The following is a 21016-nucleotide window of genomic DNA, read 5'->3' as shown; positions in this document are numbered from 1 at the left end:
TGAAACAGATATTCTTATTCTTAAGAGGAAAGAGCAGAAACACAGTACTATTAAGTTTGGTGCCTAATTTTGTTGATTTTTTTTTAGTTTCAGAAAGCAAAATATAAAAAAATTACCAAGGCACATAACACTCATGTTCCCACCATCTAAACTGAGTATTAACATTTTGCCATATTTACCTGAGATGTAATTTTTAAAGAAATATAAAATAAGCGTAACAAAGAATTCCCTTAGATAATGAATTCTCCTATGTTTTCCTCCCTAGCCTCATTCCTTTTTTGACTCAGAGTACCAATTCAGTCAATATAATGTGGGTCACGTTCTGGCTTTAATTGTAAATGGCATGATGAGATGTTTTGTAAAATTTCATTTATATAAACTCTAACAAACTTGCGTTTTCACTCAACATTAACTCATTTCTACTGTTATTTATTAGTTCTGCATCATTTGGTTATAAAATGTTTAATCCTTTTTTCCTATCAAAGGACATTTGCTTGGTTCCTAATTGTTTGCTATTATAAGTGTTGCTACAAAAATGCCTGTGGCCATAACTGAAATAATGTATCAAGAATAGACAATGTTACTTTCCAGGGTATGATAGTACTCAGTTTACTAGATATTGCCACTTTGCTCTCCAATTTATGTCCCTACCTCAAGTGTATGAAAGTTCTGATATTTCTATGTTCTTCCCCCAAATTGAAATTGGCCTGTTTTTAATTTTGTAAAAAATCCAGTGGAAGTTAAGTAATATCACATTATTGTTTTAATTAGCATTGGTCTCATTACTAGCAAGGTTGGACATTTTTCATATGTTTATTGGTGTTGTGAGTTTCCTCTTCTATACATCACCTGTTTAAATGCCTTGTTGATTTAAATTTTTTTTTAGTGATTTCATTCATTCTCTCATTTACTTGTTCATTTGTTCATTTATCCATTCAGTAATTTTCTATTAAGGTCCTAGTATATACTGGACCTGGTTCTAAGAGCCTGGTGACTCCCAGCCCCCATGGATTTTCATTCTAGTGGGAAAGAGAGAAAACAAAAACATAAGCAATGGCATGCACTACAGTGCTGGGTAATAAGAGCAGGAGGAAATAGAAATGAAGGGAAAATAGAGAATAATGAATAGGAAGGGAAGGTTACACAGGAATATCCCAGTAGAAAATTAAATGAAAAGAACAAAAGAACTTTGGGAAGATTTAGAGGGAAAGTAGTTCCGGCAAGAAGAATAAGGGCTAAGGATATTTTCTAATTGATTATATGTAGCATAGGGGCTTGGGTTTCTGGTGCAAAAATTTCAAACTCTTTTTATTTTATCATGACACATCTCTCAAAATAAACAATGGGGGAATGTTGACCAAATATGCCATTAAATTATAATTAGCAGTGGAGACTTTCCATAGGGGAATTATTTGAAAAAGTTTTGAACCCTTTCTAAGACCTGAACATTTATTCTTCTATGCCACTCCACAGCCACATACATACTGGTGGCAGAATAATTCCAAACGGCAGATTTCAGCTTCCAACAATAACCTTATTGTAGAAAGGAAGGGAAGATAATTTTTTTCACACCTTGTCCAAGGGAGCAAAAGGTGAGGACTATTCATTTTCCTGCCCTTGTAATATCAAATTGTTTACTTCTCAAAGATACAAACAAACAAAAAATATCTTCCATCTTTCTTCAGAACTCAGATTTTTCTCAGGACTAAATAGCTAGCATTTCTTGAGTGCTATCCTGTGACAGGCACTGTGTGAATTATCTTCTATGCATTACTTCAGTGGAGTCTCATAACAATCCTAGAAGGGAGGTATTAATTACCACCATTTTACACATGAGGGAATGCAGATTTGGGAAGGTTAAATGACTTACTCAAAGACACAGTTTCTAAGTGGTACAGCCCAGATTTGAACCAGCTGTTTTCTGATCTAGGAAAGGCTCTCTTAAGAAAACACTGTCTTCAACTTAGCATTAAAGCAAAGTGACCCACTGCAGAAGTTTTCACAAATGCCTCTGTGCTTTCTTTCACCTTGGAAAATCCCAGAGGCATACTTCTTGTCTCTGCACTTAAAGGACCTCATCTTGGGCTCTGAATCCTTGATGCAAGAATTGTGATTCACTAATATATAGATTGATCTAAAGCACATTCATTTCAAGTAAATTCACTTCAGCCTGACCACCTTCTTGTGTCTTCTTCTCCCCCATCACCTACCTCTTATGTCTTCCTTTCATTCTGTTGCATTCATTACTCAGTAAGAATTTCTCTCTTACCCAGTGTGGTTAAAGTGGCCCAGCATGGACCTAGCAGAGCAGGTGGTAGCTGTGATCCAAAAACTTTGAGAGTGTCCTCTGTGTTCTGTGGACACAGACCTTCACAGACTTTTGAAATGGAAACAACCTCAAGTGATCACCTCATGTAGCCATCTGCACTGGTCAGGTGTTAGACATTATTTCAACTTTGCTGCTGAGGTAGTAGCGACTTTGTGAGATTATTTACTAAACCAAGGTCATGTGCTTAGGAAGTGACTGTGAAGGCCCAACTTCAGGATAATAAGCTGCTTCTTTTTTTTTCTTCTTCTTCTTTTTTTTTTTTTTTTTAATGTTACACTCAAAAAATATGAGGTCCCCATATACTCCCCACCCTCCCCCCACCCCACTCCCACATGAACTCCTCTTTCACCATTGTGGCACACTCATTGCATTTGATGAATACATTTTGGAGCACTGCTGCACTACATGGATAGTGGTTTACACTGTAGTTTACACTCTCCCCAGTCCACCCAGTGGGCCATGGCAGAACACACAATGTCCAGCATCTGTCCCTGTAGTACCACCCAGGACAACTCCAAGTCCTGAAAATGCCTCCACATCATATATCTTCTTCCCTCTCCCTACCCTCAGCAGCTACCATGGCTACTTTCTCCACATCAATGCTACAATTTCTTCCATTACTAACCACAATACTTCTATAGTAGAATATCAGTAATTCCACTCTAATCCATACTCTATTCCTCCATCCTGTGGACCCTGGGATGGTTATGTCCACTCCCCCTCTATATCAAGAGGGGGCTTAGATTCCACATGGATAATGAATGCAATTCTCCTGCTTGGAGTTGTAGGCACTCTTGGCTCCCTGGTGTGGTGTTTGACCTTCTTCACCTCCCTGTTAGCTGACCAGGGTAAGTCCAATGAACTAGAGGGTAGGAGTTGCAAGTCTGCTGAGGCTCAGGGCCCAGCTGTCACATGGACAGTCCGGAGATTCAGGTATCCTTAGTATATACCAACCCCAGCACCAACCACAGGTCTGGTAAAAGTAACAGAAGAGGTCACATCTGAGTTCAACTACATCACACTCAGGAACACAAACTCCAAAGTAGGGCCAACTGACATGGCACTGAACTCCAGAGCCATCTGCCATGACTGTAGAACCTGTGGGTCTCTGTAGCCCTAAGGAGAACCAGTACCTGGGCTTCTTTCTACTTTGGCTATCTCTGGGACCCTGCTGAGGCATGCAAAAGCATTACCCTCTCATGACCTCCCGACTCTTTTTTGGAGACTTATAGCTGTATAAACTCATTTGTCCTTTCCATTTCCCCCTTTTATCCAAAGTCATAAAGCAGTTTTTAACTCCTGATATTACATGTAGGCTGAGATATTCTGCTGGTCTGAGCTGACCCTTTTATTTAAGGTCTTTTTCTAGTTACATCATCAGCTGGTGCTTGGTAGTAATCCCTTGGCACCAGGGAGGCTCATCCCCAGGAGTCATGTCCCACACTCGGTGGGGGAGGTAATGCATTTACATGCTGAGTTTGGCTTAGAGAGTGGCCACATTTGAGCAACTTGGAGGCTCTCAGGAGGTAACTCTTAGGCATCCTCCAGCTCTAGGGCTAGTTCATATTTCAGGCACACAGGCTCATAATCATTAAGCTGCTTCTTTAATTACACTGTTAGAGAACATTTTGGGGACATTTTTTGAGATATTTAAAATTTTTTTTAGCTTTTATAATTGAGTCATAAACTAAGAAAATAATGGGCAGTGGCAAGGTTGAGGGCCAAGAGAGGAGGAGGAAAAGAGTAGGGAGAGAGGATCCTAAAGGGAAGTGGAAGAATGAAGACAAATTTTGTTGATATTCTGATTTGCACCAAATAAAATGTATTTGTATTCCCACAGTACTTTTCTGGGATTTTACAATGATGGGGATGGAAAGAAGGAAATGAAGAGTGACACATTACACACCATTCATTCATTATCTCATTTAATCCTCTGAAAAACGAAACAAAACTACGGACAGGCCCCCAATTTCTTTATCTAAAACCCATGTAGTTAGATGTCTTCCAGGCTCAGAGTTTTTCAGATGTTAGAAAGATAATACAGTGTATATATCATAAATACAAAACATTCTCAAAAGCATCTGAGATAGCATCCAGTAAGTAAATACATTGGTATTTCTTCAGCCAAATGTATACATATCCTCATTAAGTGGGATAAAATAAAGACTGAATAACCTTAAATCAGTTCAAGTAAGGTTTTGCTGCCAACCAAGTTCAGAGCAGGTCAGGTTTTGATATCAAACTAGTTATAAAAAATCTTGTGATTTGAGACATTTCTGGAATTTGAAATTTCAGATAAGAGACTGGGGACCTACATTAGTATTTTGTGTTCTTATCATATCACATATGAAGAAATGGAAGCTTAGAGTTTAATTGCCTAAGTTCCCACAGCTCCATGCCAAAAGTGGAAGTGGAAACCAAAGCACTGAAGAACACCATGTACTCATCTCATTATCCCCTCCAGGGAATGGGATTTCTTCTCTCTAGGACGTGGAGTGTATGTTTAATCAGGATGGCATAGGCCGTTTGTACTTTTAATATCTGCCAGGCTACCTTGAACAGCACTTTGTACATGGTACATGACTAAAGACCAATGAATCAATAAATACCACAGTTTATGAATGGCCAAAGGAAATTGTTTGGAGATGCCAAAGAGGTACCAGTGGGCTTCTTTGAGATTAAGATGCTGGTGAGAAACCTCTCAAAGAAGGTATGACAAAGCAGATGTCAATCATGGATTTGCACTTGCAAAAAGGAGAGGCTTCCACCTGCCAACCCTTGTCATTTTCAGGAAAGGTGAATGAAGAGTGAAGGAAGTCCCTTACTCACTTACCACAAGACATTGGCCAAAGAGTCATCATTGGCAAGGGTGCTGGCTGTGTGCTCTTTATAATGGTAAATAACCTATGCAATTATGATACTTTTATTAATTCTACAGCTACTGGTTTAGCATCTTCTACATATCATTAATGGTGCTGGAATCTAATAGGAATACAAAGAAAGGCTTATTTTCTACCCTCGTAATGCCCAGAGAGGAAGAGAGAGGAAAAAATAAAACAGAATGATATAATTATAATACAAAGTAAAGAATGAATAGGGTCAAAAGAAAACGATAATTAAAGTGCTGTGGGAGCTGAAAGTATGGTATTATAACTAGTGAGAGTTCAGGAAAGGCTTTGGAGCTGATTCATGAATTAGCTGTAGGACTGAAGACAACTGCAGGTAGGAAGGAAAGCATTCTAGGTGGAAGGGATATAATGAATCAAGGCTAGTAGGTATTTAGTTTCTTTGGATTCCCTGATTAGAAGATTGGCATGCAGTGTAATACCTACACATACCCCCTAATTATTCATTTTTTTCCTGGAATTTCTAATGGATTTCAAGACTTCTTAAAGTGTAAAATTAAATGATTTATCATAAATTTATACAGATGTGAAACCATCATTACAACCCAGTTTTAGAAAATGTCCACCACACAATAAAATTCTGAGCCCATTTGTAGTTCAATTTTTGCCTCCAACCTCAACTCCAGACAATCACTAATCTCATATTTGTCTCTGTAAATTTCTCTTTTCTGGACATTTTATATAGATGAAATCATATATTATGTAGTCTTTAATGCCTGGCATCGTTCACTTAATATACAGTTTTTGCGGTTTATCCATTTTGTAACATGTATCAATAGTTCAGTCCTTTTCTGATTGAATAGTATTTCCTTGAATGCATGTACCAAATTTTACTTATCCATTCATCAGCTAATGGATTTTTGGCTGTTATAAATAATACTGCTAAGAATCTTGTCTTTGTCTATATGTTTTAATTTATCTTGGATAGAGTACTAAGTTTACTAAGATTGTTGGGTCTTATGGGAACTTTATATTTAACTTTTAAAGAAACTGCCAAATTGTCTACAGAGTGGCTGTACAATTTCAAATTTCCACTAGTAACATATGAGAGTTCTAGTTTCTCCATATCCTTTCCAACACTTAGTACTATCTGAAATTATTTTTATTAAAGCCATCTAGTGAGTGTATATCTTACTGTAATTTTAATTTACACTTTTCTAATGACTAATGATGTTGAAAACATTTTCATGGCACACGTGCATCTGTCTTTTTTGGTATAAGTCTATTCAACTCCTATCAGATGTATGATTTGCAATACGATTTGCAAACATTTTTTCACATCTGTGGTTCATCTTTTCATTTCTGAAAGGTGTCTTTTGAAACAAAATTGATTAATTTGAACAAATCCAATCTATCAATTATTTTCTTTTAACACTCACATTTTTAGTGTATGTGAAAACTCACTGCTTAATTCAAGGTCATGAAGGTCTTCTCCTATGCTTTCTTCTAGAAGTTTTATAATTGAAGTTCTAACTTTTAGGTTTATGATGCAATTTGAGTTAATTTTTGAGTTGAGTATGGTATGAGGTAAGGGTTAAAATGTATCTTTCTGCAAACGGATATCCAATTGTCCCACCACCAAATGTTGAAAGATTATGCTGAATTGCCTTTGCACTTTTGTTAAAAACATTTTCGCATGCAAGGAGTGCTGTGCCACACAGGGGTGTCCCCCACATCGGGGAGCCCCATGCACAAGGAGTGCACCCCGCATTTTCTGTGTCCATTCACTGTGTGTTCTTCTGTGTCTGCTTACTCCTTGCATGCAGCAGCACTGCCCATGGGTCAGCTCATCACATGGGCCAGGAGGCCCTGGGTTCGAACCCTGGACCTCCATATGGTAGGTGGATGCTCTGTCAGTTGAGTCACTTCCGCTTCCCTAGAACATGGGTTCTTAATCTTTTTTGTTCCATAGACTCCTTTGCCTGTCAGGTAGAAACCATGGACCCCTCACTAAGTCCACACTATACTATGTATTATTTAATAAATAATATACCCACAGCAATACATCCCCACAAGAATGTTTTTTTGAATATCAATTTAAGCTCCTGAATCCCTTATTAAGAACCTGTGTTCTAGAAAGTTTTGTGTTTTGTTGTTGTTTGCTTATTTACTGGTTAGAACATTCAGTACAATGCTGTACAATAGTCACATGAATGTACATCTTTGCCTTGGTTTGGATTTTAGGAGGAAAACATTCAATCTTTCATCACTAAAGATGATATTAGCTATAGGATTTTTGTAGATGTCCTTTATTAGCTTGAAGATGCTCCCTTCTACTACTAATTTGTTGAAGTTTTTAACCATTAATGGGTGTTGGATTTTGTCAGATGCTTGTGTTTTTGTCCTTCATTCTACTTATAGGGTGCATTATATTAATAGATGTTTTGGATGTTAAACTAACTTTACATCCCTGGGATAAATTTTACTTGGTCATAATTTTAAATCCTTTTAATATTTTGCATAATTCTACTTATTTTGCAAGGCTTTGTTTTGTTTCATGTGAGTGTGTGTTTGTGTGTTTTAGGAGGTATCAAGGATTGAACCCAGGACCTTGTACCTGGGAAGCAGGTGCTCAACCACTTGAGCTACATCTGCTCCTTGTGAAGTATTTTACATCCACATTCACATGAGATACCGCTCTGTAATTTGTTTGTCTTGTGATTCCTTTGTTTATCTTTGCGTATCAGGGTTCTACTGACATTATAGAACAAATTAGCAAGTGTTCCCTCTTGAAATATCTGAAAGAGTTTGTATAGGGTTGGTATTATTAATTCATCTTTAAATATTTGATAAAAATCCCCAGTGATAACATCTGGGCCTGGGATTTTCTTTGTGGGAAGATTTTTAATTTTTAATTCAACTTATTAAATTCTTATTGATTTATTCAGCTATTTAATTTCTCTTTGTGTCAGTTATAGTAATATGTTTGCCTAGGAATTTATCATTTTATCTTATTTGTCTCATTTGTTGGCATAAAGTTGTCCATAATATTCTCTTATTATCCTTATAATTTCTCTATGTTCAGTATTGATGTTCCCACTTTTATTCTAAATTTTGGTAATTTGTATCTTCTCTTATTTTCTTGGTCAGTCTAGCTATTTGTGAATTTGCCTTTCAAAGAAATACCTTTGGTTTCATTTATTTTCTCTACTGTTTTTGTTTTCTACTTGGATATTCCTTTTTCATACTTACTTGGATATTATTTTGCTCTTCTTTTTCTAGTTTCTTAAGGTAGAAACTTAGATTATATAGATCTGGTACCTTTCTACTTTACTTATAAAGGGACTTAAGGCTAAAAATTTCTCTGTCAGCAAAGTTTAGCTAGGATCCAAAAATTTTATTATGCATATTTTCATTTTTCCTGTTCCTTATATTTTTAATCTCCCTCATACAATATTTAGATTGACCTGTATTTATCATTTCTAGTACTCTTCAGTTCTTTCTTTGGATTCATGCTATTCCCTGGTGTCATTTCCTTTCAGCTTGAATAACTTCCTATAGTAGCAGGTCTGCTACAACAAATTCTTCCAGTTTTTGTTTATCTGGAAATGTCTTTATTTTAGCATAACTTTAGAAGAATGGTTTTGCTGGATATATAATATTTAGTCAACCAGAAATTTTTCCTTTTTCAGTACTTTGAAGGTGTCATCCCACTGACTTCTGGCCCCCATTGTTTCTGATGGTAAGTTGTTCTCCTGTATGTGATGAATCATTTTTCTCTTGCTGCTGCTTCTCTTGCTTCTCTTTGGTTATCAACAGTTCGGTTATCTACAGTTAGACTATGTGTCTAGACGTAGATATCTGTGAGTTTTAGTATGTGAGAGTCATTGAATTTCTTAGATGTATAGATTAATATTTTTCATTAATTTGGGAAATTTTCAGCCATTATAACTCAATTTTTTTCCTCTGGCCCTTTCTCTCCTCTCCTTTGGAACCATAACTAACATGTATGATGGTATGATGTTGTTCCGTAAGTCTCTAAAGCTCTGTTCATTTTTCCTCAATCTTTTTCTCTTTTTTCTTCAGACTGGATAACCTATATTGATTAATGGTCAAATTTACTGATTATTTTTGATTCTGCAAAATCAAATATGCTTTTGAGCTCTCTGGTTAAATTTTCATTGCAGATATTGTACTTTTCCTCTCTAGAATTTCCTTTTGGTTTTCTTCAAAATGTTCTATCTCTTTACTGAGATTCTCTATTTGTTGAGTCATTGTCTTCATGACTTCCTTTCATTCTTTAGGCAGTTTTTCTTTAAGATCTTTGAACATGTTATCTTCTTTGAAAGTCCTTGCTGCATTCAAACATTTGGGAAAAGTCTGAGACATTTTTTATTGAATGCATTATTCCCTCTAAATACTGGTCATACATTTTGTTTCCTTGCACATTTTGCAATTTTTTTTTTTTTTTTTGTTAACTAATGGATATTTTAGATGACACATTGTAGGAACTCTGGATTCTGACTTTTTCTCTCTGATCGTTATTGTTTTTCATTTGTTTAGTACCTTGTCTGGACGAAATCTGTGAAGTCTGTCTTCTCTGGAAGTGAACGGCTGCCAATGTCTCGATTCAATGTTTTCAAATGTGTTTTTATTTTTAAGTCCATTTCCTAGGGACCATCCTTATGTCAGTATAGCTTAGTGCACAGGAAAGATTGGTCAGAAATTATAGGCAAACCTTTTCAGTCATCAATGCTACCATTCTTTGCTGACAGTATGTGTGTGGACTGGGCAGCACATTTAATTTCAGGCCATTTTCAAGTTTTTCCTGGTTCTTACTTTCCGACAGGTTCAATTCCAATTCTTCTATGTGTGCCTGCTGCATCTACCAAGAATGTTTGGATGACCTGAGCCTCCACTAGTCTTTTTTGCACACCCACCCAACCTCCACTCAATTCAGGATATGGAGAGTTTATGAAGCACCCTGTGCCTGTCTCACCACCTAAAACTTCCTGTTAAATCTCCTATTGGTCTGATAGTTCAATGCTTGACCCAAACAGACTGCAACCTCAGGCTAACAGGGGATTTCCTTATTAGCAAGTGCCAAGATTAATACTTAACTGCCAATGTTCCAATACAATGGAGCACTCTCTGGTATGCGTAGCAAGGGTGCTAGTTTTCATAGCACTAGCACCAAGAGATGGAGGAATTTGGGAGAAGCTATAGTCAAAAACATCACAGATTATCCTTTTCTTATACTTAAATTGTTCTTACCCTAAATTCAGAAGTATTCATGAAAGCTATATAACTTGTTATATGCTCTTGGTTGGTTTCCAGAGCACTGAATGTTTGTTTCTGATGGTTTTGTTCAGTTTTATAGTTGCTTTTTTGATGACAAAATTTGTTTACTCCCTTTTTGTCATTCTGGAGGAAAATTTCTCATTTGAATAGTTTTTACATTCTTGTCCCTAATTTCCTCAGCATTGTGTATGAGCTCTTTCCTGTGTTTTTATAATTACGTTTTTCCTGTTTGCCTTGGCCCTAGTAGCTTGCTATACCAATTTTGGCTATGGCTGAGCAATACCCAAAGTATAGAAATTTCATTTCAAATCTGTCCCCAGAAAATATTAAGCTCATTCAAGTATCCATGAGTTTTTCCATTTATTAGCATTCTCTGGAATATCTTACTTCTCCCTTTTCAAACCAGTTGCTATTCCAAGACTGCTCAATATCATCCCCTCTAGGAAATCATTCCTAATTAATTCATCCTCCTCTGACTTCTCTTCTCTTTGAACTCTTCAGTTCGTATTGTTTTGCCATCTTTTTTTTTGTAATTACATTGATTCCATCACATATTCTTCCCTTACATATTCAATTTATGTACTATACTTTCTTATTAAATGTATTGAAAGCATAAGTCAACCTATTATTATTTTAAATATCCCACAGATTTTTACTGAAATCTTAGGTATAACCATCCAGAGTTAGGTTGAACTGAATATGATCAAGTGATTGGTTGCCTGATGAGTGATGATGTCTTATGCTTTTAGAAAAGCTGGCATATAAAAAGATGTTCTATATTCCTTTTCACCTTGTGCAAGGCTTTGCATGCCTAAATCTTTCTATTTTTCTAAGTCTATATTTAATAACTCCTTCATGAAGCCTCTCCTGAGCCTCCAGTGTATATTGTACTTTTTTTGAGGCATTTGTAACTTCCTTCTGCATCATAGCTCTTTATATACATGCCTTTTCCTATAAGATCTGAACATCAGCTTCAAGCAAAGATTTACTTCTGCAATCTCACTGGTAATAGGTCTTGGTATACAGTTGAATTGATACTGGTATACCAATTGGATGGGTAAATGAATGAGGCTCAACTGTGGCTTTACAAACTTCACAGTTTGTAAGATGTAGTGGTTGGCTACAGAAAGTATATCCCATAATGTCAGAATAGGTTAGAGTTGGAAAGAAATTTATAGATGATCTAAACCAGCATTCCTTTTCAGAAGAGGTTGCTGAAGTCTAGTGCCATGAAATCACTTGATCCATGAATCGGTAACAGATCCCTCTGGTTGGCTGCTGAACCTGCCTAGGCTGCTTTTGTCCACTCCTCTCTCAGGCATGCATAGTGAGAGTGCAGCTCTGCACATGCTCCAAGCTTCATCAGAATTCCAAGTTTCATCTAGTGCCTATCTTCACAGCAACAAATTTATATATATTCAAATCCTTTTACCACTAACAGTACAGCTGACCTTCCATTCAGTGTAGGGTAACAAATTAAGGGGTCAACTCTAACAGCAGAGTTACCAGGTCTAACAACTAAGGCTTTTCCTGATGAAAAGATGTTAATAGAACCCAGTGTATTGAATGGTCCTTAACAAGCATGCAAATTCAAATCTAACAAGAAAATGTAAACCTGATGTGATTTCCCTAATCAAAACAGAGAACAAACAGTCCTACTATCAGAAGTATGCAAGTACTAAACTTTAATGACAATATCAGTTCTGCTTGATGGGGGCAATAGTCAATCTTCAATTCATCTTTTATAAAGATTGGAACTCAGGCTGATTTCATTGCACTCGGCAGATGGCCAAGTATTAGTGAGCTGATTCAGGCCATATTCTAGCTGTACTTAATGAACACAGCACCAGAGACATGGACTTAAAGCATAAAGCTCATCTACATATCTGGCCTGGTTCGGAGCATTGCATTTGCAAGGTAGTTGATGGTTTAGAACACACTAACCTCAAATCAAAGAAAAAGTAGAATCACAATTGTAGGCCCTCCAAATTGTTAGGTAGCTAACTGTCAAAGCTATGCTTTTTTAGTGGGTGAAGGATACTTTTGGTTAGGCACTAACAGAGTGCCTTCTGTGTGAAGGACACAATACTGACACACAATTCCCTCCTGTTCTTTTAAAAGAACCTATGTTTACATCTTATATGAAGCTGCTGTAGAATTTCTCCTAAGCCCACATTCCCTTCATCCATTCTGCTCTTCTGCACCATACCTGATTCTTGCCCTCCATATGATAGTAGTATAACTAGTAATAATTGTTCTCACTATTTGAGAATGTATTATATACCAAGCTCTCTACTATAAGCTTTACAACGACTCATTTAATCATTACTTTTAAGTCTTTTAGGTTAGGCAGCACCACATACACTTTAGAGATGAGGTACTAAAGTCTCAGAGAGATTGATTGCCATGCTCGGAGTCACATAGCCAGTAAGGGGTAAAGACAGGTTTCGAACCTATAAAATATGCTTTGCATTGATACCTTGGTTTTATATTTTCAGTCTTGATCTTGATTTGTCCAAAAGACATCACTCCTAGTTAATGCCCTCCATCTTCTTAGTTCAAATCTGAGGGAAGGAAGCACACAACCTTAGCCATGTTCTAGTCCTTTAGGGTTCATACTTTTTGGAAAGGAGATTCCACAAAGGGGAGAAAGTAGTCAGAGAAAAGGGTTTTGCATAATTTTTCTCAAATAGTTCTGTATGCCAAAAATATCTTTGGGGAGTCAAAGATACACAGTGATACATTTCTAATGCATGGCCTATAGAAAATATCAACAAAAATACCAGGAAAGCCAAGAAACTTTCTTAATACTGTATTCTATGCACAAATCCAGTCATAGTGATTCACATATAACAGGTGTAGAATATATACAAATTTGATATTTTTGATAAGGAAATATCATAAAAATTCATTTCTTGATCTATTTCATATAATCTTTATTCATGACACACAGTTATAATGTTAAGTGGGAAAAGCAGAGAATAAAATTTTATCCTTGCTATGATTACAACAAGGAAAAAATTATGAGTGCATATGGAGAGTAATTGGAAGAGAGAACAAAAATGGAAGCAATAACTTGTTGGGGTGGTGATGCTGTGGGATAATTTTATTCTTCCATTTTGATTCCTATTAAAGCTATTGTCATGCTGTTTGTGCAAGAAATACTTTTAAAAAGTGTAACAGTGAATACCAATTAAAAATAAAACATGTAAGTTGTATGCCAAAACCATCAGGAAGCATAAGTGTGGCATTTGTATTTTTTACTGGAATTCTGGTTTCTGGTGAATTCTATATTCTCATGTCCACAAAACACCATCAATCCTGAGCCAACGGTGTTCATGGAAGGAAGTGTTGTTGAAGGTCATCTCAACACATGGAATTTCAGGTGCCCAAAGAGTCCTGACCAGCAACCCCACTGGATGCCTTTGTTGCATGTTGGCTGGAGACTCAGATTTGAATGGTTCTGTGGATCATTTCTAAGTAATTTGCATTGAGTACCATGAAAACATCTATATTTTGGTTCCCTTAGCAAAATTTGACCAAAATTGCAGCTACCATCTGTTATGGTTAGGCTAATGTGTCAACTTGGCCAGGTAACAGTGCCCAGTTGTTTGGTCAAGCAAGCACTGGGCTTACTGTAATACAAGGACATTTCACGTACTTTAATCATCAATGAGTTGATTGCATAGATGTCTGGTTGCATGTACAATCAAATGAGAGGACTGCCATCAGCAATGAGTGACATCTCATCCAATCATTTGAAGGCCTTAAAAGGAGATGTGATTCTAGCTTTCAGAGAAAGAATCCCCATCTCTACTTCAGACAGCCATTGTGGAACTCTTGGGGAACTCAACAAAGGCCTTCATCTGAGTTTCTGGCTTGCAGCCTGCCCTACCAAATTTGGACTTGTACATTCCCATGGTTGTGTGAAACAATTTTATAAAATCTCATACTACTGACAGATATCTCCTGTGGGTTCTATTTCCCCAGAGATCCCTGACTAATATACCACTACTACATACCACCTATTGCATCATGTGATTTGATTATGACTGAAGACCCTGAAAGAAAGGTATAAACTAGTGATTTTCAGGGAAGCAGATTTGGCCCAATGGATAGGGTGTCTGCCTACCACATGGGAGGTCCAAGGTTCAAACCCAGGGCCAGGTGGTGAGCTGGCCCATATGCTGTGCTGATGTACGCAAAGAGTGTCGTGCCACGCAGGGGTGTCCCCCGTGTAGGGGAGCACCACGTGCAAGGAGTGCACCCTGTAAGGAGAGCTGTCCAGCGTGAAAAAAGTGCAGCCTGCGCAGGAATGGCGCTGCACACACAGAGAGCTGATGTAACAGGATGATGCAACAAAAAAGAGACGTGGATTCTGGGTGCCGCTGACAAGAATACAGGCAGACACAGAAGAACTTGCAGTGAATGGACACAGAGAGCAGGCAACTGGGGCGGAGGAGGGGAGAGAAATAATAATAATAATAATAAAAAGGAATCATTATCTGACCAGTAATATCAGCATACTTTGGATACTTGTTAGAAATGTAAATTTTTGGCCCCCCTTTGACTGACTTTATCTGAATTTCTGGGGTGGTCCCAACAATTTGTACTTTAAGTCTTCGATGTTCAGAGAAGTTTTAAAACCACTGAACAAAACATACTATACTAAACCACCAGACTAAACATGTTGTCTCCATGTTCCAGTAGGCACAGTGTTTAACATTCTCACCCTTCTCAGAAATGAACACCTGTTCAAATTATTCATGTTCCTCTTTTGGGTTAAAACAATGAGAGGCATTATTAAAATGCAAATATTTTGTATGGAGTAGGTGGTGTTTTGTTTATGTGCCGTTATCATGTTATACTGAATTTGTCAGTTTGATTTGAAAGAACGTGCATTACACAGTTTGGAAAATGAGATAGTAAAATAATAAGGAGCAGGTATGAGAAGCTAGAACAGGACACGGGGAAGGAGAGGGTACCACAGAGGTTGTTGGGGATGGGAGTGAGCAGTATGAGGACATTCTTGAAAGGCTGTAAATCTGGGTCCTGCAAATAAAACTTACCTACTTTTCAGACTACTCAAACCAGCATTCTAGTCCTTAAAATCCAGTTCAACATCCTGCTTGGGAAGTGGCTCAAGCCTACCTGCTTTTGCTGTAGGTAAAGGCTGATGTATCCACTCTCTGAACATACACTAGAGAGTTAGTATTTAAGATGGGCCTGTTCAGAAGCATCAATTCTTGTCCAGAAAACACAGCCTACTTATGGGAAGCAAAGCTATTTTCCATCAAAGCAAAACTAATATGCTACTCAAATCTTATCTTCAAATATAATTATAAATCATTTATCCTGGTTTGAGCCCTGCTGAGCATGGTTTCATCTGAAGATCATCATAATCCCCCTGAGAACACAGACTTTCTTGCTTCAGAAATTCCCTACTGAGGGCTTATTAGAGAAAACACACAGAAGCTACATGGCCAAAACAAAACCTTTACCTGGACTTATCAAAGATGCTACCTATAGTGGTGACATACAAAGGACTTAAGGATCTGTGTACCTTTCGTGTATTGTTGCCATTCACTATCTGGGTATCACTTTGGCCTTGGCTCTGCAGCCACATGTCTCGCTAAAAATGAGCAGTGGGATGGCAAAATGGTAAGACACATAAAGCTGCTTTCTCAGGCATTAAAGAAAAATAAAACACTGAAACCTGAAGTCATTAACACATATGTCCTGACAGGGTAGGGTCATGGACAACTGTAGGCAAATCTAGGCTGCGACAAAGTTTCTTTTCTTCCATTGCTACACCCTTTCCTTCTCAAAAAGCAACTTCTTTCCAAATCCCGATCATTTGGTCTGTCTCACCGCACTGATTAAATGTATTCCTTTCCTCATATAATTTGCACTCACATATTGTTCGCCTCTTCTGTAGGTTAAACATCTCTAGTATCTTACACTCCCATCTGCTGCCTGTGGAGGGAAGCTAGAGAGCAAAATGCTTAAGACTAAGGGCTGTCGAGTGCCTAAGCTCAAATCCTGCTTCCACCACATGGTAGCTGCTTAACCTTGGACAAGTTACACAGCCTTCCTGGTTGTCGGCTTTCTCATTAATAACATGGTGACACTTACAGATACCTCACAGAGTCGTGAAGGTTAAATAAGATAATTCAGAGATTCCTGGCACTACGAAGTGCTTAAATAAAAGTGTATTTTCTTTCCCTATCTTTCTTTATCCTTTGTCATCTCATCTTTCTCCTCTGGTCACATTCTAGTTTGTCACCCTTCCTCTTAAAATGGGCAGCTAAGAGCACAGTGCACCTGGAATGAATTGCCCCAGGGTAGTATTCTCACTTATTTTTGATCTTAGTGTTTCCTCCCTTATTCTAGATCTTATGTTTCTCTAATAACATACACATCATCAATTTTAACCCATCTTTACAACTAGGTGTGGGAAAGTCCCTCAGATGCAATCTATTCCTTTACAAACATTCCACCATTCTCTTGTCTTCTTATCAAAGAAGTCTGAAAAACCCTTTGTAAGATGGGAATAATACAGAAAAAAGTAAAACTATTTCTGTCTAACGTACAGATGAATGAAGCCTGGTTGACACCCCAAACATAACTCCAACTTCTTTTATAATCATGATTTAAAGTCTTTTTACTCCCCTGGTGTTCTCTCTTTAATGTCCAATATTCACTGGTACAACATATTAGTAGCTTTAAAATGTTTCTTTCAGGCAGGAAATGTGAGCTATTAGCAAGGCTGTAATACACCAGCAAAAAGGGAAGGGGTGATAGGTGTGGGTGTGGGCAAAAGGTGTTTTATGCAACCCCACTGGGACAGCATCACTTTAGAAAACAATTTTCCAGCCATATAGTTAAATTAACTTGTAGTTAGAGGCAATTACGTGATAAAGTAAAAATATTTACACTCTTTAGAGCTCCAAAACTGTCACTTGAGGTGTGACAAATTTTTAAGTAATTTCACCTGTAACTTTAGAAAGATTAGTTCTATGACTAAGGGCACAAAATCGAAACAGGTTGCCACTGTGAAATAAAATCAAACATTTCTCCTCCTCATAATTTTGCTTGAATATAGGGCTCATGAACTGCCTCACAGTCATAGCTTTTGTGTTCAAAATCATGATTTTCCAAACAACCACAATTTGGAATTTAAGATTTAAAGATGCCATTACCTCTGAAAAACTTAAAACATGAGTGTGTGCACATATATACACACACAATCCACTTCTTAGTATCTTGTCCTGTAATTCTGTTCACCATTGTCTTGATGATAGACAGAAGCTTACACATTCTTCTCTTGTTAAAAGATACACCGGAAGTCATAAGCCATAGTAAAAGAAAGAAAGTGCCTATCATCATATCTTCTCCATAGCTATTTTATTATTGCTCATTATCGCTACTGTCTCTGCTCATGTCTAGTTACATTTTTTGCACAACTGCAACCATAGTGTCTATAAAATTTTGTGTTTTCCCTCAGTATTTTATATTGTGCACTTTTGGTGTTGTTACATAGTCTTCTCTACTGTCATTTTAACCGGCGATAAAATATTTTTTGAATGACTATGCCATAATTCATTTTACTATTCTTTTACTTGTAGGCATTTAAATGGTTTCCAGTATTTCACTATTATAAATAGAGCAGTGATGAACATTTTGATGCAGATGGGTCTCTCTTTTATTCTATTTTCTTGGGCTAGTTTCCAACAAGTGGGATTCACAGGACAAAATGTATGCACTTTTTATTTTGGTAGCTCTTGATACCCAAGATCAAATTGCTTCTCAAAGTATTTCACCAATTTACATGACCTCTAGCAATGTATACCTTAGTATATTTCACAATAACATGTTTATTTATATGGTTTCAATGATACTATATGCAATTCTAAAGAATTTACTATGTCTCTGAATTTTTGGCCTTGGGTGAAAGCCTTTGATTCTGACAGCTTTGATGGGTATTACTATGACAGCATTCACAGGTACATACATACACACATGGACACACACACAGATGGTAGACTTGGACAACGTTGAGGACAGGGAATTCAGTCAAGTATTTGTCCTGATGTGTTAGAAACACTAAGATATGATGGAAAATAGAGTATGTGGAGTTATGCCTCCTTTTTCTCATTCCATTCTCACCTCTCTTTTCCACCAAGTCGCTGCCTTAATCCAAGGTCCCAGCGTCTGCTGATGTGGGACTTCTCTTTTACCCATGGCAGAACACCAGCCTTTGTGTGTCTTGTAGGACCACCTGGTCTTCTGCCATGCTATGGCTGCCTCGAAAAGTCACAGTGAAAATAGGTGTACATCCAGTTCATCGCTTCCCTGCAATCCTACGACTCTCCCCAACCAAATACACAGAGGACCACCCATGGTACCCTGAATGGAGCAGGCCTTTGCACAGGGGATAAGTGCCAAGCAATGGATAACCTCTCTGAGCTCCCACCAATACGGATCATGAGTTGTGGTCACCTAATCATGAGAGAATGGGTCAGAGCCAGCAACTCATTTCACATAGGTCACTCAGGAGCCTAAGATAGAAATAAGTCTGAATCAATGCAATCAAAAGGTGAAAACCTCCATATAACGGGTGGTGCAAAGTGCAAAGCTTAACCATATCCTACGTTGTCCTAGTGCTCATAAAAATCATAGCTTTAACCTTTCATATATGATGGTTCTAGTCTAATTTTTATTATAATGTTAATAATTGATGTCTCTTGTATAGCAAATGTGCCCTTTTGAAAATGATGCCATATTTACTTTTACATTGTCTTCCACATAAAAGTTTGCCCCTATTTTGGGAAATTTCTGCTTGGGCAGCAATCACAAGTGTCAGCTCCTTGGGGCTTGTAATACATTAGTTTTTCAGCCACAGGAGAGTGATTGAGATAATAATACACGCACCATGTACCTCTTGAATAATTCTTGCAAATGAGTTTCCAAAGTTACTTGGGCTTTCAGAAAGGAACTGCTATATGCCTTCAGGATTATGGTGCCTATTGGCCCATCACTGCTTAGGACCAGGCCCCACATAGCTGGGGGAAGGGAGAGAAGAGGCTTCCTTCCCCTCATTCAGCAGCTGGGTCGACCCATCAGTGGAGATGATCAGTCATCGAGGTTCTTCTGAGAACACCTCAGATTCTTTTGCCATAGCTTGGTTCTCACATTAGGGAGCCCATTTAGCAGCCTACAAAATAGGCATTGTTTCTATCAAGATCTGTGTACAAAATTAACTAAAAGCAGGAGCACATAGCATTGAGAGATGTGGAGGAGAATAAGACAATTGGAAATTCTCTTTGTCTCCTCTTCCTTATTAATTATTCTCCTCTCATCTCTCCTGTGGTATTAGAGGAGTATTTTAGGGTTTTTAAAAAAAATTTTATATTGTTAATATCAAAAAATGGTCCCAGAGAACTGACTGGCCACCTTCCCCTGGATCAAAATCATGTAAGTACTGAAACTTGGAAGGAGAGGAAACCTGAGCTCTAAAATTTGTTTTCAAATCACTTTTGCTCATTCTCTTTCAATTTTAGCTTCTCATGATATAAAAAAAGCAAAATCTTCTGAAAAGTTATAAAACATGATGACAGCATAGGGTATTATTCTCGCACATGTGCCAGCATGTGGGCAGCAAGATTCCTCCTCACCTTAATGAGAACTTATTAATAGATTGCTCACAGAGCACTTCCAGGGTAAAGAGGAGAACATGAGCTGGTGATCCAGATTTCAGTGACTTTTGTCACTATTTCCCATGGAACTTTATGCAAGTATTGGGTCTTTAATAACAAGAGGGAGATTCTCCATGGTGAATTGAGACACTTGCTCGGGTCTGGGAAGAAAACCCCAATTTCCAGCTTCCAGAATCCCTTTCATTTTCTTAAAGTCAAAAGATGAACGGGGATGGGGGAAATTATACAAACAAGTATCATGAGATTTACAGTCTTCATCTTCATTTCAATAACTCTAAAAGCCAGTTTCCTAGTTATAAATGAGTACTGATTGGTTAAATGGTTAGTGATTAGTAGCTCTAGATGATTACACTATTTGGTAACACACAAATGAATTTATTTCTTTCCTGTGCAAAAAAAAAACCACAGTGAAAAATTAGTTGCTTTTCTAGATTTTAAAAATATTTAAAATATTTCTTCCATTTGACGTAAGATGGGAGTAAGCGCTTTTCCCTCTGATAACAACTCCGTGACGTGAAATCGCACTGCAATCAAGGAAAACATGACCTACCCACAAACTCACCATAGAAGGGCTTCACATTCTGATAGTCATTTCCTTGGAAATGTGCTGGGAAACACAAAGGATGTCCTAGTGTACTAAGAGGAGCCCTAGCCCTTCCAGAACCCTCCCCAGAAAGTGGAAGGGCTTCTGGGACACTAAGGGCCAGATCTTCACTTCTGACCTGTTGCCAGAGTTTTGGGAAGCATCTCTTCAAATACCCAGCAAAGGGGTTCCTTTAGCAGAGAGGCCTGAGTAGGCCAGGCCCTCCAGCCCCACTCCC

General features: G+C 37.7%; 1 protein-coding gene across 13 annotated transcripts in view; it reads right to left on the bottom strand.

Annotated features, from left to right (window-relative positions):
* Window positions 1-21016, bottom strand: part of SEMA6D (semaphorin 6D) — a 653158-nt gene that overhangs the window by 199454 nt on the left and 432688 nt on the right. For 2 of the 13 annotated variants that reach the window (XM_058294142.1, XM_058294151.1), the window contains exon 4: window positions 12956-13040. The exons of the other annotated variants lie outside the window; for them this stretch is intronic. The gene's annotated coding sequence lies outside the window, so the exon portion shown is untranslated. The remainder of the gene's footprint in view (window positions 1-12955; window positions 13041-21016) is intronic. 13 annotated transcript variants of the gene reach the window in all.

Source organism: Dasypus novemcinctus, chromosome 3, assembly GCF_030445035.2.
Source record: "Dasypus novemcinctus isolate mDasNov1 chromosome 3, mDasNov1.1.hap2, whole genome shotgun sequence".
NCBI classification, from domain to species: domain Eukaryota; kingdom Metazoa; phylum Chordata; class Mammalia; order Cingulata; family Dasypodidae; genus Dasypus; species Dasypus novemcinctus.
Note: the sequence above shows the minus strand (reverse complement) of the source record. Positions and strands in the feature narration are given on the sequence as shown.